Source organism: Sorex araneus, chromosome 1, assembly GCF_027595985.1.
Source record: "Sorex araneus isolate mSorAra2 chromosome 1, mSorAra2.pri, whole genome shotgun sequence".
In the NCBI taxonomy this organism is placed as follows: domain Eukaryota; kingdom Metazoa; phylum Chordata; class Mammalia; order Eulipotyphla; family Soricidae; genus Sorex; species Sorex araneus.
In genome coordinates, this window is record NC_073302.1 from 18,056,304 (window position 1) to 18,079,425 (window position 23,122).

Genomic DNA, 23,122 nt, shown 5'->3' on the forward strand with positions numbered 1-23,122 from the left:
TTTTTTTCTCTCCCAGGAGGCTACAGGTGAAGTACCATGAATGTGGAGGGCCAGAGCCCAAGGCGAGACAGTCAACCATCAACAGATAGAGGGTCACGGGAAGGAAGCAAAGTCAAGAGAAGGCAGTGGTTGGGAAAAGCTTGAGAGAGACGGCAAATGCACACAGCAGACAATTCCAGGCCTCCCGATGCTGTAACAGTGGGACGATGATCTTCAACTTTAAGCTCAGGAGATGAATGCTCTGGGAGGTTCCGTATCCTGTCCCCACTAAATAAAATGCCACCACTGTAGCCTGAGTCTGTTCTGCAGATGGCCCCTGTTTTTTGTTTGTTTTCTTGGGGGAAATAGGCAATCTTATTCTTTTGCTTCTTTTTTAAAAATCGCCTTTTCCTTTTGCTCCAAGCTTTCTATCATCTCTAGAGGGAAGTGTCAGTCATCTCTAGAGGAAAATTAAATCAGCTCTAGAGCAAAGTAAATCATCTCTAGAGCAAGTTTGAGCTTCTGCATCTTCCTTAGAGAGTCCTCTCTTTTTCTTTGCTATCACACTACCCTCTTTTACTTCTCGTAACTGTCACTGATTGCAGCTCGGGAGACAGTTCAAACTTGTGGAACACATGCCTGAAATGCACAAAGCCCAAAATTCAATCCCCACATCACCAGTTTCCGCTCTGCTAATTCCCCTCATGCTGGACTCGAGTGGCACCTTATTGCCGTGGACCCATATATCTACACCACTGGGCCCAGTATCTCCCTGCACTGTGATGGTCTTGCAGTTGCCCATTCTCAGTGCACTGAAGAAATAGCCCCTGGTAGTGTAGGAGAATTGTCACTCAGTAAGAACCAGGTTCTGACGCTGAGCGTTTCAGGTGATAGTGCAGTGCCCTAAATCTACCCGGAGGGAGATGAGTAAAATTTTTTTTTAAATCTAAAAATATTTTTCTGGTTTGCAGCCCTACTCAGCAGCACTCAGGGATCACTTCTGGCAGGGCTTCGAGGACCAGTCCTTGGAGGTGCCAAGATTTAAACCCAGCTCAGCTGCGCGCAAGTCAAATACCGTCGCTCCAGCCCCAAGTTCTTTAATTTTCATCCCCTCCTTCACCTTCCCATTGTTGTTGAGATGACAGGTTTCTCCACACAGCTGGCTGTGATGCGTGTGCATTTTCCTTTGCTGTGGTGCTCACGTACTCAGCTGTGGTGCTCACCGAGGTTTGCGCCTCTTTAGTTGTGGTGCTTTCTTGGTTGAGACGCACAAGTTACTGTCCTGGCCTTCACTGCTGTGTGTGTGTTTGTGTGTGTGTGTGTGTGTGTGTGTGTGTGGTGCTTTGTTCCCGACGTATGCTGCTTGCCAGAAGTCACACTTCTAAGCTTTGGTGCTCACATCTTGTTTCAGTGGTGGCTCTTGCTGCTGGTAATGTGTGTGTGTGTGTGTGTGTGTGTGTGTGTGTGTGTGTGTGTGTGTGGAGGGGGCATTCATACTCCTTTTGATGGTGCTCACACACATGTCTGACTGTAGTCCAGCCATTAATTGTCTGCAGTGCTGGGGAACTGTATGCTGGGAAACTGCAGGTCGCATGAATGACGGGCTCAAACAGCAGAGCTGCCAGGAGCATGCTCTGTGTGCCTGGGGCCAGAGCATTTGAATTTGTGGCCATGGGCTCGCCAGGCCTGCTTGCCGAGACCCTGCACGATTGCTGCAGGGCCAACAGAGATCAATTATTAGGAGACTGGAGACTTCTTCTCCTAACTGCTGTTTACCGACAATGTGTTGTGACACGACCATTGACCTCACACCTCTCTTTCACCAGCAGCAAAGGGCTCGTGCTTATGCCAATGTGCTTATGCCAATGAAAGAGGTCACATGTCTAAAGCAGCCGGTCCCATGACTGGCTCTTATCAGGCACCCAGGCTCTGGCCCATGTTGTTCTTCACACCGCCTCTCCAAACCATCCCAGAGTTTGTCTCACCCCCCACCTCCTCCAAAACGGCGTTCATAGACAGGAGGACCAAGGGTCAGAGATGGCAGGTGAGTCAGAACGGAAGTCAGAGCACAGCCCCAGCCCAAGTCCAGGTTGCTTTTCTCGCCAGAGAGCAGAAAAGCCAGGGAGTGCCTCCCTCCCCTCCAGGACTTGGCCGTCCTCAGGCGCCCGGTGGAAGGCCATGAAGCAAAGTCCTCACCTCTTCAGAGAGGGGAAATTGCTCCGAAAGGGTAATTGAACTTCTCCTGTCTGGCTCCTGCCATGACTGCAGCCGTCTCTCCCTGCCCTCTTCCCACATCCTCCCAGTGTGCTCCCAGACACTTCCGCTGCTCGGTTGCTGCCGGCTGCTCTGGAACACGGGTGCCATGCTGCCCACTGCCAGCCAAAGGCCAAGTCTCTGCTTTTGTCCACAGCACGGGCCTGGAAAGATGCAGGTCCGGGTGGAGACCATAGATTCACTCTTCACCCCATCTCCTGGGGCTTCTCGTCTGAGCAGAGGGATTCCAGAGAACACGTGATCCCAGAGCCTCGGAGGGGAAGGGATATAGGAAAAGGACTGAGGACCTGGTGATAAGTGGGGAGAATTTTCACGGAGAACTCTCTGTGCTGGCCACACCACTGTCCTTTCCCAGCCCAAGGGCATTGAAGAAGGGGCTTCCCCTCTGAGTCCCTCAATAGTTGTGTGCAAAATGGGTAACCATCTGCTGACTTGTCTACACTGGAGGTTCTAGGAAAAGCTACAGGTAGATCACGAAATCACGAAAACCCCGTTAATTGTCGATTTCTTGAGCGGGCTCAGTAACCTCTCATTTCATCCTTTCCCTGAGATCTTAGAAGTCTCTCTCGGCTCAGCCCTCTCAACGATGTCGCCTCTCAACGAGGCTCTTTCAGGGTCAGGGGAATGGGACCCAGCTTGTTACTGGATTTAGCATATGAATATACCATGGGAAGCTTGCAAGGCTGTCCCATGTGGGCAGGAAACTCTCAGAAGTTTGCCAGTCGCTCCCAGAGGCAGAAGTAGGCTACAAGATATTGTGTGGCCACAAAGCGGCCTCGCGCTTCTGGGAACTTGCTTTTACGTCTCTGGGTGCTGACCGTTGATGGAATTATACATACCTGGGTTCTTCTGCCGGTACCTTCATGTGTGAGGCTTGTCTGAACATGTGGAGAGGGGCCTCGAGCATGGCTGTAGCTAGGTTCCGGTGGTCTTCGGCCGCCAGGAGCTCTGCTTGGGGTGGGGAGGGAAGCTGGAGCCCATCCCCTCTGAGGGGCCCCGGGGAAGACAGCCAGGCGTGCAGGCAAGAGACTCTCTGCTACACACAGGTAGATACTCAACCATAAAGGATTCCCAAATCCTATTCAGGAAGCCAAATGAAACAAATATAGCTTGTCTATGGAGTATGGAGAGGGGTGTAAAATAACAGGACTGTCAGAGCATTATGTACTTGAAAGGAAAGGCAGGGTGCATACACAGCAGTTGGTAGAGTTGGTAGATGCTTTTTTCTTTTAGGGTGACCAGGGTATTATGTATGCTCACAGCCTCCAAGGCTACACAGGCAGGGGAGACTGGTGTGCCAGTTAAGCACAGAGGGAACCCTACAACAGACAAATATGGTCCTCGATAGATTGGGCTTCACGGACCACCATAAAGAATTGGTGGGTATGCAACATCCAATTGGAGAGTGAGAGAGATCAAAAGGGAATACCCTGTCACAGAGGCAGGGTGGGGTGGGGGGAGATGGGATTGGGGGGGCGAGGGATACTGGGTTTATTGGTGGTGGAGAATGGGCAAGGATGGAGGGATGTGTTTGTGAACATTGTATGAGGGAAAAACAAGTTCTAAAATGTGTGAATCTGTATCTGTACCCTCATGGTTATTCACTAATAAAAGAATAAAATAAAAACTTTTTTTTTTTTTTTTTTTTTGCTTTTTGGGTCACACCTGGCGATGCACAGGGGTCACTCCTGGTTCTACACTCAGGAATCACCCCTGGCGGTGCTCAGGGGACCATATGGGATGCTGGGATTCGAACCCGGGTCGGCCGCGTGCAAGGCAAACGCCCTACCCGCTGTGCTATCGCTCCAGCCCCTAAAATAAAAACTTTTTAAAAAAAGTAGAAAAAGTAGATAATGGAACAAACATGATGACATCTCAGTGTCTGTGTTGCAAGCCATACTGCCCAAAAGTAGAGAGAGATTATGGGGAATATTGCCTGTCATGGAGGCAGGGGGAGGGTGAGAAAGTGGGGGGGTATATCTGGGATATCAGTGGTGGGGAATATGCACTGGTGGAGGGATGGGTGTTTGATCATTGTGAGCTTGTAACCCAAACATGGAAACTTGTAACTATCTCACGGTGATTCAATAAAATTAAAAAAAAAATTGGTGGGTATGGACTACAGTGTACCCCATGAAGCATCAAGGATAATAATAGTACCCTAGGTCAGTAGTCCACTGTCCAGGTATTGGAAACATGGCTGCTGCCTCAAAGATAAGCTTTAGGTCAAACACTTTGTGTCACATGAAGTCCTTAAACCCTTAAAACAATGTTGGGGTACCTATTTTCATGTACCCAGAAGGTTTGAGGTGGGTACCTCAATTCTGCTGTTCTGCCACTGCTTGATTTGTTTTCAACAGTTTTGATGATTCTCCACTTGTATTCCTGGGGCAGCTAGTGAGGGCAAGGTGGAAGGTGGGAGGAATGTTGGGTGCTAAAGAGAGCTGGGCCGGGGTCACCAGGAAGTCCCCAGAGAGGAGACTCTGGGCACCCATCCTCCAGATGGCTCCCTTCATCAACAACTTCAAGGTGACTCAAGGCTCTCCGTCTTGGTTGTTGGCAAGAGCAGGCCTCCCTTTGCACCCGCTGGAGGGTGGGGCCTGAGCCCTCCATGAGGGACCAGCATGCCAGGACACTGTTTCCTGTTGTGTCTGTGAAAGATTTCAGTCCTCGTCAGAGCCTGTGGAGGAGGGATTGTGGACCAACTCCCCTTTCCTCATAAAATTCAGGTTCTGGTTCTGTGTGTGACTTTGGATAAGTCACCACACTTCCGTAACTCTTGACATCATTGTCTCTAAATTTGGAAACACAGCTCTGAGAGGCTGGGGAGATCCACCTCATGAGATCTCAACCATGGCACCTTGCTGGGTATGAACGCTCCCATTATTACCATCATCTTTAAGTGGAGAACATCGGGCAGACACGCACACAGTGCTTAGAGAGGTGGCCAAGCCCTCCAGGCCACAGCAGGTGTGAGCCATCCACAGGTGCCTGATAAACCCTAGTGACTCCTGTTCTGTCTGTTAGACTTCATGTGAAATAACTTCTCTTCCTAGACTCCAGCCACCAAGCTTGATCTCTCGGCTGAGCCTTTCTGACCCCCTCTCATGCCCTCCTTCTTAACTTTAATTCGCCAAGTCTAGCCCAGGAAGTGCCTCCACTTAATGGCCAAGGTAGAAGGCCATTACCTTCAGCATCCCAGATAAAGGTTGCCATTCCACTGTAGACGTTCGAGGCATGGATCCATTGTCAACTGTCAATCAAGCATCTTATAATAATTCCACATCAAGATGGAGAGTCCCTGCCCTGGTTTTCCCAGAACGACCATATAGGCTCATAGTGACTCTTAGGTCTTAGGGCTTCCAGTTCATAACAGGAAGTTGGGGGCCAGTGGGGCCTCAGTTTCCCTTTAGGCAGGTTAAGAAGTGGACACAGCCTGACCTGGTTTATGACATTGGTTCATAGGAGTGTGAAGAGGTGAATTGTCCTGTGGGCTGGGGTTCTCACAGCCAGCTCCTGAACCCCAGTGACCTGCAGTAAGTTGATATTCCACCCTGTCTAACTGCCAGGGTCATTGTGAGGATCAAATGAGTAAGGGGGAGAGGGAGGGGGAGAGAGAGAGTGTTGCCAACCCTAATGAGTGGTAATATCTGAGGTCTTGCTGATACATACAGGCATACAAACCTGCACTCACACAGATTTTTCATGTGTGTATGTATATATTCTTATATATACATGTAGTTTATGTCTATATCCACATATATATTTTATGTGTGCTATACTGTACTTTATATGTATACACATTTTACATGTGGATATGTTTTAAAGACAACTGTGAAATAAAATTACTTCACCTAACACGCACATATGTTCAGCTGTAACCTCTCAGGGCTAGGTATGAATTAGAAGCTTATAAACCATGTTTACTCACTCAGTGTAACCTAAGGCATGTATTAAACAGTAGGAAAAACTGACCAGCCCAACTTTCCAAGCTTACAAACCCTTTTTATAGCTTTCATTGTGAATTGAAGAGAGAACTTGTTTCCCCTTCTCTATTTAAAGGAAAATGTTTGTGTAAGTGGGATGGCAAGGGGGTGATTTTAGCAGTGAGTGAGAGATCTGTATGTGTGTAGGAGGCATGGTAAGAGGGCAGGGTTGGAAGCAGATGTTACTACGTCTCCCTGCTTTGCTACCCACCCTGGAGGAGTAGGGCCAACATTCTCAGGGGCTTCCCTGATCAAATGCTTTTGGGAATCCAAAACGGGGGTGGTGGTATGGGGGTTCTGGCCTCTGAGCATCCCCAGAGAGTCAATGCTGCAGAGGAAAAGGACCCACTGAGGCCCAGAGACACCTCATCTGTGAAAGAAATGCACAGGTCCTTGGAGAATGGAAGGAAAGAGGCATGTCTGTTCTTGGCTAGGCCATGGATATGTGATAGGCCAGTTAGGCATGGCCCTTGGTCTCCATCTGCCATGGACAGGACACATGTCCAGCTTGCCTGTGCTTTGCACTGCTGCTTGTCTCTGCTACATTTTTTGTTGTGATTTTATCTTATTTTGAAGAGTCCTTCCTTTTTTCCTTCCTTCCTTCCTTCCTTCCTTCCTTCCTTCCTTCCTTCCTTCCTTCCTTCCTTCCTTCCTTCCTTCCTTCCTTCCTTCCTTCCTTCCTTCTTCCCTCCCTCCCTCCCCTCTCCCTCCCTCCCTCCCTCCCTTCCTTCCTTCCTTCCTTCCTTCCTTCCTTCCTTCCTTCCTTCCTTCCTTCCTTCCTTCCTTCCTTCCTTCCTTTCTTCCTTCTTTCCTTCCTTCTTGCTTCTTTTCTTCATTCCCCCTCCCTTCCTTGCTCCCTTCTTCCCTCTCAGCTCCATTCCTCCTTTCCTTCCTTTTTCCGTTTCTCCTTCCCTTTCTCCTTCCTTCTTAACTACCTTTCTTCTTCCTTCCATCTATCCTTTCTTCCTTTCTTCTGTCCTTCCTTCCTCCATCCCTACCTCCCTTTCAGTTCCCTCTCTCCCTCCCTCACTCTTTTTCGTCCTTCCTTCTTCTTTTCTCCTTCCTTCTCTCTCCCTTCCTTACCTCTACCTCCGTTTCTCAATTTTAGTCTCCTCCACTTCTCTCTATTTTGATTTCCATCGATATTTGTTTCTATAACTCCTCGTCATCTTTCTGTCTCTGTTTCTCTGTATTGCCACCTATTTCTATTTCAGTCTCTCCAAGTGTGTGTTTTTCCTCCCAGACTCTTTCTGTTCCTTCTAATTTCCTTCTCCATCAATGCCTTGTTTCCCATTTTATTGGAAATCTACCTCTCTCTGTCATCTTCTGAACCCACTTCTTCTCAAAGATTTGCTAGAATGTTCCCAGGATGAATATTCTCCTGTGAGCACTGAATTTGAGGAAGTCAAAGATTTTAGGCCATTCCCCTCACATGGCAGAGGCAAGGAGTCGCTTACACTAGTAGAACACGTGGCTTAGCTTTGCTCAGCATAGGAACATGTTTTAGGGCCTCACTGCTGTAGGGCCTAGGTCCAGAGTGGAAGGGGAAGAAATGTCATTGTTTGTGGTAGGGGAAGCTGGGGGGAAGACTGAGGTAGATTCTGAATCTCATTCAATCCTTCCTTACAGGTTCGCAAAATAATACCTCTGATGGGTCTTGATCAGATTTGTGTTTCAATCCTGGGCTCACTTTGGGAAAAGGTGAAACACAAACAGAGGCTTCATTATCTAGAAGAGATAGCCCAACTATCTTCTCACTGCAGAACTGAAGGTTTATATTTAGAAAAGGGAGGGAAGCTTGGCATTCAGCAATTTTTAATCTCTGGGCACATAGTTTGTGCAGTTCGGGTTTAGGAGGGGCAAAAGTTGCTAATTCATGAATATAGTTCATTTTTCCTGGATTGCTGAAGTTTTCCTTTCTGTGTCCTCCCCTCTCCCCTCCCCCCACACCGCCCAACTCCATGTTTCACAATAGCAGTGATAACAACAGTAAGGCTTCCACTGACTGAGTGTTCGTCATGTGCGAGGCATGGTACTAAGAGGTTTGCACACAATGTCTACATTATTCTCAATCTGATTTCACTGATCTTGTCGAGGTAGACATTGTTCACATCTGTTTTACAGATGAAAACAAGTGAGCTTTATAGAGACGAAGCTACTTGCTTCAAAGATCATTTAGCAAAGTTAGAATTCAAACTTAGCACTGAGGACAATGCTAGATGTCCCATCACTTCTCTCTCCTCCAAGGAGATTTGGCTCTGCTGTCTTAATAAGTGGGGTCTCCAGAGAGCTCGTCTCAATCAAGTAAGGTGTGGAGGGTTCAGTCAGAGCGGGTGCCCTCTGAATACTCAGCTATTGGCTGTAAAGCTGCCTCAACAGTGCTTCTGCTCAGTCTGAATGCGGAGACCATAGCGCCTGGCCTGGCTACTCACTCCCTAGTGGAAACATCAGGAACTTCCTGACCCAGCAGCTCTCACTTTCCTTCCTGGACCCACTGTCCTTTCCTGTGCCTCAGCATCCCCCTCTGTGAACTCGGGATTTTCATTTTTTGTTTTCATTTCCATCTCACTTCCACCACTGCCACCACTGAAGTTTAAGCAGGAGGAGAAGGTAAAGGGCTTGACCCAAGGCCAAGGCCGCTAGGACAAGCAGGGAATCCATTGAGGAACTGCCTGGGCAGCAAGGCCAGGGCTGGGGAGAGGTCAGGAAGCAGTATTCCCCAGGAGGGTCTGAGCAGAGAGCCTGGGGAGGCTAAGCACAAAGGAGCAAAGTGCCAGGCAAGAGTACGGCAGTAGCTATTCTCAGTACCACCACACAGTCCCCGGAGCATGGAGAGGCCCGTACCACCCCCCACTCCACATGGTCAGGGTGACCCAGCTAATTCTGAGCACAGCAGGACCTTGGAAGCATTTGCATCTTCATCCCCCTGCGTTGATTAAACCACCAGGCCAGTTGGCTAAGACTTGCGGTTGGTGCCTACCTCCCTGAGGGGTGTGGGGGTAGGAAGAAGCAAGGGTCACGTTATGTTTGCTGCAAGGCCCTCCCTGGCGAAATCCTGTCATGGTTACCACGGGTCTGGCAGAAAGGGGTGCGCTGATTGTCAGTGGGGCCCACAGGAGTCTGGGACACAGCTCGGATCCTCCCCATGCCCTGACTCAGAGTGCAGTGCTCTGTCACATGAGATCTGTGGCCTGCCTGGGATCTCTCCGTCAACACAGTTCCCCACGACCCACAGGGGAGCGGAAGCCCACCAGTCGCCTCTTCTAGCGGGTCTGGACGTTCTGCTGGCTCCTGGCCAGGCCTGTCCTGCACATCCAGACCCAGAACTGAGTTGGGGAACCTGACGGGCCAGGCCTCTTTCCCCGGATTGTCCCAGTTTGTGGGGTATCAGGAGTGGCCACCGAGGTTGAAGAGAGCAGAATACACAGTAGGGGAAGCCAGGGCTTGGTGGGGTGGTGACACTTACTGAAGGAAGGTGTGGCCCACGGAAGCTTCTGGAAGAATGTTGGTCTGCACTGCAATGGGAGGGAGAATTGTTGGGATGTGTCCACACAGGCTGGGTGGAGTCAGCAGTTTGCTTACCTCTCCGGCTTCACCCCTCCCCGGAATCATCCCATGGACCTGTAGAGAGCAGCCCTGGGCAGAGATGGAACAAGATGGCGGCGTGCCCTCAAGTCATGGAGGGAGCATCTCAATCATCCGGCAAGACCACAGAGGTGAGGGAGCCCACAGGGCACCTCCAGGCTGTTGGTCGGCTCTGAAGAAAGTCAAAGTTTCTCTAGTGGGGACTTACACGTACAGACCCTGGGGGGTTCTGCCCCAGACTATGCACAGGGGGCACTTCTGCTGAAATAGGAGAGGCTGCCTGGGGCAGCTCTGTGGAATCCTCTGGAAGATCCATCCTCACAAAGCCTCCCCTTCACTTCTGGACACATAGCGTCCTCTTCCATCAACAAGCTTCTCCTTTCCTGTCCCCAGGACTTCCTCAGTATCATCAACGGGCATGTCACTTGGCCCTCAGGACATATTTTGCGTGTCCTGATGTGTATTTTGGCTATCGAACACCCTCTCTCACACACCCACCCCCTCACATGCCCCTCAATCCCTTCCTCCTCTCCTCCACCCCGAAAGCACCCATCTGGCATTTCCCCCCATCTTCCACTAGTCTGTGGGGACTGTGCTTCCCATCATTATCCTTCCTGGGGTGACCTGCTCTGCAGTGGATGGACCCATTTAGCGTATGTGTCCCACTGAGCCCCACGGGCACTGTCGATGCTCGCTTCCTCCTCCCTCTCATTAGAGATACAGGAGCCAGAGCCCCAGACGGAGTAGGCAGGGAGCGCTCTTGGCGGTGGGAAAACCACTCACTCTGGTAGGAGCTGTGGGGCCACATGCGGGGCCATGGCCATGGACGGGCCAGGTCACCCCCGCTGCTGGGAGCCTGTCCGCTCCTCCTGACAGAGGGAGCTGAGCAGCTCAGCCCGGTGGCCAGACTCCAGGCTGTTTCATCACATTTGTGGTCAGAGGGGCGACGAGGGCCCACCGTCAGCACATGAGGTTTCCGCCCCCCTCCTTTTGTTTGTTGTTGCTCAAGTGAAAGAAGGGCGGGGGGGACGCTGAATGAAGTGTCCAGCCCTGACCCAGTGGGAAGTGTCAGAGGCCCTGAGCAGGGGAGGACGAGAAGCACATTTTGTGCAGTTGGGGTTCTTGCCACCTCACGGGGCTGGAACGTCTTGGAAGGCAACATGAAAAAAGGAAAGGAAGGGGAAGGAAGAGCCCCCGGTGGCTGCATGCTTCGGGGGGCCCGCGGCATTCGCTAGTCCCTCAAGTAGCAGCAGGGCAGGACGGACGGACAGACGGAAAGGGGTGGCTGGCTTTCCTTTGCCCTCCCCTCCTACACACACACACACACACACACACACACACTCACAAACACAAACACACACACACACATCCTCCTTCTAAATCGGGTCCCCAGATGGAGGCCGCTCACACATGTTAGCAATACTCACCCCAGCCAAATGCATTAGCATCATTTGTCCCCGAGATGGTGGGGATGACGAGGGCTTTTATGGGCCTAATTAATCCAACTGTAGGAAAGGGCAGGCTCCGCGGGCCAAGTGCATATGAATGCTGAGGTTAATATTACTAAATCCTGGATTAATAAGTTGCAGGACTCTTCGGTGGGTCGCTGGGAAAAGCGGCCCCTGTCTGTCGTGCTCCCTGACAGCGGTGAGCCCTGCCCGGGGGGAGATGGCGAGGTCTTGCGGCAAGGCAAGTCCCAGGCACCCGGGAGGCTGTTCCGCAGGGGGTTGGGGACCAAGCAGTGAGGGAGAGGGCACGGGTCTGCCCTCCACCTCCACCCAGGGACAAGGGCGCCTGGGTTCCTCTGATTCTTAAATTTCTCGATGGTAGAGGTGGGGGGTTTGCAGCAGATCCCCTGGATGGTGGAAGGTGAAGGAGGGGAGTTGATCATGGCCCGCTGGATGTTTTAGTCCCTCCCCTCCCACCTGCCCCTTGCTTGTAGTACTGTCTACACTCAGGGACCCCATGATCTCGGACTTTCTGGCCCAGGGCTGTGCAAGATGAAGGGAGCGGGACTGGAGTGATAGCATAGCGCTTGCCTTGCATGCAGCTGACCCGGGTTCGATTCCCAGCATCCCATAGGGTCCCCCAGCACCGCCAGGAGTAATTCCTGAGTGCAGAGCCAGGAGTGACTCCTGTGCACCACTGGGTGTGACCCGAAAAGCAAAAAAAAAAAAAAGATGAAGGGAGCTCCCTACGCAGGTGAGCAAACACCGCTGTAAAGCATGGGCAAATCCACGCTACTGGGCCATGAAGGAGTGGGGAAAGGGGGACTAAGTACTAAGGACTAAGTACCTTCTCAGACTGGTGGTCCAACCAAGCTCAGGGACACTTGTTTGCTTCTCGGAAGGGCCCTGCTTCCTGCAGTCTTATGTCCAAGAACTGCTACACACTCTGACGCCTTGGCAGTGATTTTGCCTCCTTTCTTCCTACCTTTTCTACTGGACAACTTCTGGGGTTACCCGATTCCCCCTCGACACACCCTGCATCCCCTTCTCCTCCCCATTCCAACCATCCCTCTAGCTTCAAGTCTAGCTCCTTCTCTTTGCTTGCCAGGGAGCTTACCTGCAGACTGCGTTCTTCCTGCTGCGTCCCCAGCCCCCGTCTCAGTCGGCTGTACCCCAATATATTCCTCCCTCACCTAGATAGACATTTATGGGGTATCTGCTGTGTGAGGCACTGCACACACTTGACAGTGTCCCTTCCTTCTGAAGCTTCAGACCCTAGAGAAATGTACCGTAGAAGAGGGAGATTGCTGTCCTTTGTGAAGGAAAGTGAAAGTAGGCAGGGAATGTAGTTAAATGAGGTGGGAATTCTAGAGAAAGTGGCCCACCACATCCAAAAGAACAAAAGCAATCGGTGTTGGTGCGGATGTGGAGAGAAAGGGACTCTCCTTCACTGCTGGTGGGAATGCTGATTGGTTCAGCCCTTTTGGAAAACAATATGGACGATTCTCAAAAAATTAGAAATTGATCTCCCATTTGACCCAGCAATATCATTCCTGGGAATACATACTGGAGAGGCAAAAAGGTATAGTAGCGATGACATCTGCATTTGTATGTTCATTGAAGCACTGTTTACAATAGCCAAAATCTGGAAAAAAACAGTGCCCCCAAACAGATGACTGTTTAAAGAAACTTTGGTACATCTACACAATGAAATACTACGCAGCTGTTAGAAAAGATAAAAGTCATTAAATTTGCATATAAGTGGATAACATGGAAAATATCATATTAAGTGAAATGAATCAGAAAGAGAGAGACAGACATAGAAAGATTGCACTCATCTGTGGAATATAAAATAACAGAGTGGGTGACTAACACCCAAGAGTTGTAGAGATAAGGATCAGGAGGCCTGCCGGACAGCTTGGAAACTGACCTCACATGCTGGGGGAAAAGGCAGCTCAGATAGAGAAGGGAACATCAAGTAGAGGATGTTGGGAGGACCCATTCGGGTTGGAAGATGCGAACTAAAAGTAGACTATAGACTGAACATGAAGGCCACTCAGTACCTCTATTGCAAACTACAACACCCAAAAGAAGAGAGAACAAAAAGGAATGCCCTGCTGCAGAGGCAGGGTGGGGTGGTGTGGGATGGGGTGGGGCTGGTGGGAAGGATACTGGGATTATTGGTAAAGGTGAATGGGCACTGGTGGAGGGATAGATAAATGATCTCTGTATGAGTGAAATGCAAACACTAAAGTTCATAAGTTTTTAACTGTCTATCACAGTGATTCTCTAATAAAAATTAAAAAAACCCTAATGGTATAAAGAAAAAAAGAAGAAAGTGGCCCATCATCATCTTCCCTGGGGAAGGAGTAGGTCTGAGGGAGCCCTCTCAAGGAGACAAGGGGCTACAGGTGCAAAGGCTCTGGGGTAGGGGAGGAGGAGAAAGCAGAGAGAGAGAAGCAGAGAGAGAGAGAGAGAGAAGCAGAGAGAGAGAGAGAGAGAGAGAGAGAGAGAGAGAGAAGCAGAGAGAGAGAGTGTTCAGGCGGTGAGGTCAGAACAGGGCCAGGAGGAGCAGGACTTTGGGAGAACTTTGTGAATTCTTGTGGAAGAATAGAAACTTTGTCTCCCTTGCCCGAGGCAGTGTTTTATGATGGGAAAGGGCTCAGGTTTTAGAGTCTGACCGCACTGGGTTTGAATTCCAGCCTTGTTATTTAGACGGGAGTGTGATCTTGGGCAACTTGCTTAAGATCTGTGAATTTTTTTTTTCACTTATAAAATGGTATCATAAAATCTACCTCATAGGCTTTGCATCGGGTAGGACTCCCGGTTGCAAGTAACAGAGAACAAATGGAAACTGGCTCTGGCAGTGGAGGGAGAAGCGTGAGTCATGTGTTTGAAATATTCAAGGGTATGTCTAGCTTTCGGACACGACTGACTGAGAGCCTTCAAATGACTTCACCAGGACCCTGTCTTGGAGCTTGGAGCTAGGAGTTCATCCAACTGACCCAGCCCTGGTCACTTGTCCATCTCTCTCTCTCTCTCTCTCTCTCTCTCTCTCTCTCTCTCAGGCCTTGGAAAAATGTCTTCTCCTCTTCCCCTGCATTGCTTTTGTTTATTGGGATGCTTGGGTGGGGAGGGTCCTATACCTTCTTGCTTGGCTGTGACGTTCACACCCTTGGCCACAGTGCTTGTTGGAATAGCAGCGCTCAGTGGTGATGCTAGGGGCCCTTCTATTTGCAGTGCTTACTGGGGGGCACCGTGGTACTCATACATGGGCTCCCACACCTGGCCGCAGCGCTCACTCCTGACTCTGGTGGGCTGGAAGTCACATACAGTGTTGCAGCACTGGGGGTCCCAGACAGCAGAGCCCAGATCCATCCTTGGCATCAGAGATCGGACCCTCAGCCTCACAATGACCAGGCACACTCTCACCAGTAAGCCAGTCTTCTGGGCCCTCCATCTTTGTCTCTCTCTCTCTCTCTCTCTCTCTCTCTCTCTCTCTCTCTCTCTCTCTCTCTCTCTCTCTCTCTCTCTCTCTGGTCACTGATGCTCAGCTCTGGAAGAGGGGGGAGGCCTGGCCTTGCCAGAGTCATGTAGACAAAAACAGAGAGAGTATGGTTTCCCAGTGGGTAACGGGGATGCTGTGGCACGCAGGAGTGTAGAGCAGATGGACCAAGAGATGTCATGTGTGCTGGGTGGCTGGTGTGAGCATGACCAGAGGTTCCCTGTGCCTGGGACATGCCAGCCCTCAGCTGCGATTTGCTGGAACACCATTGCATTTTTGAGAGTCCTTCTTTTATTTTCTTTTGCTCTTTGGCAGCCCCTTCTCTCCTGTGCGATGGAAGTCCTCCTCACTCCTTTAAAGAAGCCCTTCAGGCAGCTTCCCGGCTCCACCCGGAGGAGGAGAGCAAGCCAAGGGCCGGTGCAGGGGAGATGCAAGTGGATCGAGGCTTCAATCTTTGTAGTTTAGGTTCACAGAAACCCATGACAATCGCAATATCAGCCCCATGCTTGGGACCAGGGACACAGAACGACCAAAACACAAGTCAGAGGGGGCACCCAGAAGAATTGATGGCTGAAGGGGAGACAGGCAGGAGGAAAAACACAGACTTTAGATCCTTTCATGGTCAGGTTCTTGCTATATCACTACTGGACCTTCATGGGCTGTGTAGTGCAAAAATGTTCCTTAACTTCTTCTGTGATTCTGTGAAATGCACAATTAACCTAAAGTATTAGATGATATGGAATATTAATCAAGAGGTTTGGTTCAAATGGTTGATCAAGACAATGTTAGTAAAAAATGTATTTTCATATGGACTGGAGCGATAGTTCAGCGGGTAGGGCGTTTGCCTTGCACGCGGCTGTCCCAGTTTCGATTACTCTGTCCCTCTCGGAGTGCCTGGCAAGCTACCGAGAGTATCCTGCCCGCACGGCAGAGCCTGGCAAGCTACCCATGGCATATTCAATATGTCAAAAACAGTGACAACAAGTCTCACAATGGAGATGTTACTAGTGCCCGCTCGAGCAAATCAATGAACACCTGCTGGACAGTGCTACAGTGCGAATTTGATACAGAGTTACAAAGTTGTTCATGATTGGGTTTCAGTCATACAGTGTTCTGACACCCAACTTTTTACCAGTGTATATTTCTCCTCCTCCTTCTCTCTCCCTCCTTCTCTCTCTCCTTCTCTCTCTATCCTTTTCTCTCTCTCTACCTCACTCTCTCGCTCTCACTCTTGCTCTCTCTCTCCTATTTTGAGTATTGTGTTTTGCAATACAGATACTGAAAGATTATCATGTCTATCCCTTTACCTATTTTCAGCACTCAGTTCTTGTCCAGAGTGATCATTTCCAACTACCATTGTTGTGGTGAGCCCTTCTCTGTCCTAATTGCATTTTCCCTACACCCCAGAGGCAAACTTCTAACTATGGACCAGTGCTCCTGGACCTTGTTTCTACTGTTTCGGGTATTAGTCTACTACTATTTTTTTTACATTCCACAAATAAGTGCAATCATTCTATGCCTGTCTCTCTCCCTCTGATTCATTTCACTCAGCATGGTACTCTCCATGTCTATCCATGTATAAGCATTTTTCATGACTTCATTTTTCCTAGTGTCTGCATAGTGTTCCATTGTGTAGATGTACCATAGCTTCTTTATCCATGCATTTGTTCTCAGGCACTCAGATCCTGGCTATTGTGAATAGTGCTATGAACATAGAAGTGCAAATGGCGTTTCTGCATTGTGTTTTAGGACCTGTAGGGTATATTTCCAGGAGCCCCATTGCTGGGTCCTATGGAAGCTCAATGTCTAAACTCATTAATGCTATAGATTAAGAGCTAAATAAATATTTCTGTCCCTCTGGTGTCCCTTCTTTCAGCCTTGCCCTTCTTTCTTATACTCTTCGTTCCTTCTTTCCTCCTCTTCTGTTTTTCTTCCTCCCCTCCCTTCCTTCTTGCCTGTTCCCTCCTTTATTTATTCTCTTTTTATTTTTTATTTATTTTTTTGCATTTTGGGTCACACCCGGCGATGCTCAGGGGTTACTTCTGGCTCTGCCCTCAGGAATTACCCCTGGCGATGCTCAGCAAACCATATGGGATGCTGGGAATTGAACCTGGGTCGGCCGCATGCAAGGCAAATGCCCTACCCACTGTGCCATTGCTCCTGCCCTCTTCTCTTCATAAAATTTACTTCCATTTGCAGAAGTATCCAGGAATGTTCCAGAGAGTTAAGTATAACATAGTGTACCAAAATGTACCTAAATTTGACCACTAAACATTTTGCCATTCAGACACATTAAAGAGAGGTTAACTTGGATGAGCACTGGTAAACCCACCCTGCGGGGGAGCATTGCATCTATCTCTCACTGATTTCCCCACCCAATCCTCTGAAGAGCCTCTCCTTTCCAGTGTGGAAGCAGTTTCTTGGGGGCTTTGGTGTACATGCACAGTCCAATAGAGTTCACCTGGTTTCAAAACCCTTCCCTACTGCATCCTGCCCTTGCAAAGATCATCAGCCTTTAGGAGTCAGGCACTGTCCTTCGCTGATGGAGGGAAGACTGCAGGGATGCATTTCATCCCAGCAAGGCTCAGAACGAGTTTGTGCCTGCTCAGGTAAGGGCAAGCTGTAGTCTTTCTGGATAATCTAGCAAAGATCATCTGCAGGTGAGAGAGGGGCCTGGTCCTGGGTGGCCTCTGCATCTCAGGGCAGGGTGGTTGAGTTTCCCAACCTCCCCCCTCAAAGAGTGGGGACTCCTGCTCGGGGACCTTCCTCCCCACCTGGGCCAAATAACTCACTGCTCCCACCCTCTCCCGCTTGGAAGAATTTCATCGTTGCTTTTCTCCCAACCTGGTTTCAATTTGCTCTTGTGGCTGCCTTTGACTGTGACCTCAACTCAAATCAGAAGTGAGAGGGTGAGGGGAGAGGGAGGAGGAGAGGAACAGGGGAGAGGAGGTGCCGGATTCAGGGAAGGAGGGTAAGGAGGGATCCGTGCTGGAGCTGGCCAGGTTGCCCTAGGAAAGGGACCCCATGCTCTGAGGGTGCGAAGGATTCGGCGGAGTCACGGGGGACCCGGTGCTGTGGATCATGAGAGCGATGCTCGCATTGGAGCAAACGATGAAACGTGCAGGGGTCTGGCCGGAGCCCACTCAGGTTACAGCCCCAGAAGAGCCCTAATGGGGAACAGGCGCATTCCTGGGACAGGGACTCCCGGCTTCCTATCTGTCTTCAAGGAAAGGAAAACAGAAAAAGAATGTTGGAGTCTTGGGCAGGGCTGGGGTGGCAGTGGCAGAGCCAGGCTCTGGGACAACTTCTGCCACAGGGCTGTGACACTTACGGGGCAGCCTGAGCAGTTCAAAGGTGGAACTGTGTGCTCCAGGCCTTGGCGACAGTGTCTTGAATATGGAGGAAGCAGAGCTGCTCTATCAGGCTTGTGGCAAGCCGGACGATTCAAACATTTTCAGCAACAAAGCTTTTTAATGGTTTCCCCCCACCACCGAAAATTAAAACCCAGGCAATCTGCATACAAGACCAATCAAACTGAAGCCAATCTGATCGTAGGATGGTGAGGATAGAGAAGAAATCACACCCAGCCCACCAGAGCTGGGTGTTTTCTTGCAAACTGCTTTGCAAGTGTCTGACAGCTCAAAAAGCTCAGAAGAAGCCTCTGCGCACCCCCTCCCCCCAGCGCCCACCTTCCACCTTGCCTGGGATGTGTCTCTTTTTTTTTTTTTTAGAGGTTCCAGATTCAGGAAGATGGCATGGTGTAGCTCTGCTCCCAGCACGGGGCAGATGCCTAGGAAATGCATCTGGGCTTCATGCGTGATAAAGTTGCTCTGGAAGGAGCACAGGGCGGCGAGCAGGACATTTTTTTTTTTGTTACTGTATTTGGGATATGAATACACCACGGGGAGCTTGCCAGGCTCCCCGAAGAGGGCAATAGACTCTTGGTAGCTTGTCAGGTTCTCTAAGAGGGAGAACGAGGCTATTAGATGTCTCACAGCCACATTGCAGTCGTGCGCTTCCAGGAGTTTGGTTTTATAGTCTCTGGATGTTGGCCGTTGATGGGATTACATGGCGCCAGGGTGTGACTGCCCCACTACTGGAAAAATGGGGGATCTGAGTGGAAGAGGCCCAGTCCTGACCCGAGCAGCCTTGGAGGTCTTGGCCCCAGGTCCGAGCAGGACATTCTGAGCTGCGTTTCTTCTTAGAGACCAGCTGGGTGAAAGCACCTTGTTAGCACCAGATACCGAGACACCAAGTTTGTCTTCCAAGTCACTCTTCCCCACCCGCACTTTAGGCCTATCTGGGAAAGTGACAGTTCAGGTCAAACACAAAAGGTCTGGGGCTGGGGAGGCAGCTCGGGGCTCCAAAGTGCATGCTTTGTTGGCACATGGAACCAGCACTATGTGGCCTCCTCAACCCCTAGCACCACCAGGTATATCCTTGGGGGTCCCCAGCACTGTCTGACCCAAGGTGTACTGCATTGTCTGACCCAGGCATCGAACCATCTGACCCAGTTGGGCGAGTATCTTCCAAAATGGCCCCTGCGTCTCTTGAGCACTGCTTGATAGAGCCCACTCACCCTCAAAGACACATATACACACACACACACACAGAATGTAGGGGTGCTTATGTCTTTCCTCTTTTATAATAGTAATTTGTTTTTAGTGAGAATTCATATATTTTTGAGGTAAGTGGTTGGTGAAAACTATTCCACAGGATAAGGACAACCACCTTGTCAGTTGGCTACTGTTATTACTGTCATTTGACATGGGAGAAAGCCAGTGTCGAAAGTCAAGGAAGCAGTGCCAGGAGGTGGGGAGTGAACCAGGACTTAATCCTCGGCTATGTGCATCTGAGCCCAACCTCGTAACCACCGTTCTGTGTGACTATTCGCTTAGCTGTGGCCCTGCCAGATGCAGAGCATGCTGTCCTGTGCAACCACAGTCCGCGTGTTCAGTCATAATCATTTGCGTTTCTGCACAGATCACCTCCAGGTTGTTCCGCAGCACCTGCGCAGCTCGACGAGGAAAGACGGGGGAGACAGGGGTCTCCCTCATTCACCTGTCTCCAGCTAGGCCATACTGAGCTGGAGTGCCAGGAAAAGCGACCTTACGATGTACTTTATGGGCCTATTCTTGTGTTTAACAAGACTTCCTGTAGTCAGATTACAAACTGCAAGGTCAGGGACTGTTTCTTTTACTGTCTCCTCCCCCCCTGAGCCCGGGAGGCTGAGAGAGAAGTACTAATCTCAACGCAAATGAAACGGAATGGGGAAAGCATGTTTTCTTAGTAGCGTCACACTTTCTCTGCAAGTCACACTTTCTCTGCAAGACTGTAGAGTTCGCACAGAGAGGTAGGGCTTAGGAGTTTGAGGATTTGGGTTCAGTTGCAGTGTTGCCCCTCCCTGTTTGCAGGACGAACCTGAGCTTTACCCCAGGGATGTTACCATTTTAGTCAGAATTCAGTCTGCCTGCATGCAAAGCCTTGTTTTCAGCCTATTGATCTGTCTCACTGGCCCAGTTTCCTTTTTCTAATTTTATTTTATTTTTTGGGGGAAGATGGTGTGTGTGGGGGGGAGGGGCACACCCGGAAGTGCTCAGGGTTTACTCCTGGTTATGCCCTCAGGGATCACTCCTGGCAGTACTTGGGGAACCATATCGGTGCCAGTTATTAAACCCTGACTGACCACAGTGCCTTGCCTGCTGTACTATCTCTCTGACCCCAGTTTCTTTTTAACGCTTTTGATTTGCAGGTCAATGTGTGTATGTCATCTCCAATAGAATTAAATGCTAAGTATCCTTGTAATGTTCTCAAAATGACTTGTTCTACACATTCCACGCGATCTAATTTCTCCCGTTGAACCTATCAACCTTCAAACCATGTGCCAATCTTGCCGACCTGGCGTATTTATGGGACTTTTATCCATGGTCTAAAAGCATGAAATGCAGGGGAATATCTGGAAAGTTATGCCTGTTTGAAAATGAATGTCAACCATCTTTTGGCTTGAAGACAATGAATCTAGTCCACCAGTATCCTAAATCCCCTCAGGAAAAGCCAACTCTTTCGATGGGTATCTGGAAACAAATTGAAAAAGCAGACAGACACGGATCCCAGCTCAAAGAAAACAAGCCTAAGCAACCATGCTTGGAGTCCTCGGGAACCAAGTGGAACAAGGCGCGTTCTCTCTCCCCCGGGAGCCGCATCCCGCCTCCCCTTCTCCTTGAAAACTCCCCTGGTGTGACTCTGCTTTGGAAGCAGTTGGAAGACAGAGACTGTCAGTTAATGAGTTTTCTATGGAGGGAACTGGCATCAGAGCCCTCAAGAAAAAACAAGGCTAAAGCCAGTGATGAAAATAGGCTTTCATTCCTCTTCATTTTCTTTCTTTTTGTTTCCCCTGCAAGACACACAGTTCTCCAAAAAGAATTCTTCCTAGCGTTGGTTTCTTTCTAGACTCCAAACTCATAAAATGTCATTACTCCTTTGGTGACAGGAGGCAAAACGGGGGCGTGGAGTGTTTAAAGGGCTTGCGACAAAGGGTTGGGAAAGAATTCACTCTCATGCCTGCTGGGCTGTGAGAACTGGAGTTGTGTGTTTGATATGGGCCTGATTGAGGCCTGTCCTCATGCCTCTGTGACAGTGAACTCACACCATCAGCTCACGGTAGAAGGTTTCAATGATATGGGCCACCGAGAGCTTTACCCATCTATCTGATCACCTATAAAGGTCTTAGGGTGCATAGCTTTTGTTTCTCTCCTGGATTACAGGGCCATCTAGGCTATTCTGCCTGGTCAGGGTCCAGAATGGTGCACTTGATATTGGAGGATAAAACTCTGACAGACCTACTGAAGTTTGAGTTTCCTATTCTGCCTACCCAAACTGGAGCGATAGCACACCGAGTAGGGCGTTTGTCTTACATGCAGCCAACCCCGGTTCAATTTCTCCGTCCCTCTCAGAGAGCCTGGGGAGCTACCAAGAGTATTGCGCCTGCACAGCAGAGCTGGCAAGCTCCCCGTGGTGTATTCGATATGCCAAAAACAGTGACAACAAGTCTCACAATGGGGACGTTTCTGGTGCCCGCTCGAGCAAATTGATGAACAACGGGATGACAGTGCTACAGTGCTACATCCTCCCTACCCTGTCCTTGGTAGAGAAATACCAAGTGGCATTGGTGGGCTCAGTCTTGACACCGGGATACTATGATTTTCCTATGATGGCACTATAATGCTGGTTCTGTGGCACTTAATCCTGAGTAGAGAAGGTATCGTCGGAGGGACAGGCCCTCCTACTGAGGATACAGAGGAGAGAGGTGCTCCATCTCAGCCATAAAGTGGAATAAGGAATCAATGGTTGGGAGGTTTCATTCCATTCCATACTGTAGAAAACAAAAAGCCTCCCAAGCCCCCTTTTCTCTAAATCATCGAGTTTTATAATTAGAAGGAAATTTCTAGGGCATTTAGTCTGGCTCATTTACTTTTTCTATTTTAAGTTATTTTTTTATTGATTTTTTTCTCCCTTTGTTGCAAGAGCAATGCATGTTCACTGTAGATGAATTAAAAAAAAAAACTAGAAATTAGCCAACACAAGGGAAAAGAAATACTCATGTTGTTTTCCAGAAAAGCTACTATTATGTATTTGCTGTGTTCTCTTTCTAAATAAATACATGTGTAAGATTTCCACCAACAATCAGATTAAATCAGATTACCCTGTAATGGTATAACCTTTTTTTTTTAATCAAAGCATACTCTAATGTCCTTTCATATCACATCATGTTCTCCCACAGAATTATTTTTAATGGCTTTAAAATATTCCACTGCATCATCAAACTATAAATGATATTTGTTTACAATATTGTTGAACATTTAGCTGTTTCTAAAATTTGCTACTTTCAAAAATAGAGCAGTATTTATACTTACAATCTAATCTTTGTGCTCCTGTATGTTCTTATTTACCTGTTTTAAAAATAATTAACAGTTATTCTGCCACCATTATTTTTCAAAAGAGAAAATTAACCAGTAAAGCAGGGATTTGTCTTACTGCCTGCAGACCCTCAGAGAGCTGAGACTAGTTGCCCAGAATCTAGATGTTCAGCTGAAGACTGAACATCTAGAAGTCTTCAGTTCTTCTTCCTCTTCTCAGCCCTGTTTCTAACAACTTCAGTCATGTCTTAAATTCCAACAGCTGGATTTAAATTGACTCTTTAGAAAAGCCAATGGCCTTTGGGAGTCCTAGAATTTGGGGCCCTTGTTAATGCACTGGCCTTTGTGTCCCAGGTCCCTGATTAGGAACCAATCATCTCCTTAGCTGAACAGGTTGTCTCAGCATAGCACTGAGTAGAGTGATTCAGT

The 23,122-nt window shown here is 49.2% G+C and overlaps 1 protein-coding gene across 4 annotated transcripts in view; it reads left to right on the forward strand.

Annotated features, from left to right (window-relative positions):
• Window positions 1-23,122, forward strand: part of ASTN2 (astrotactin 2) — a 1,092,638-nt gene that overhangs the window by 993,686 nt on the left and 75,830 nt on the right. The gene's annotated exons all lie outside the window — the stretch shown is intronic.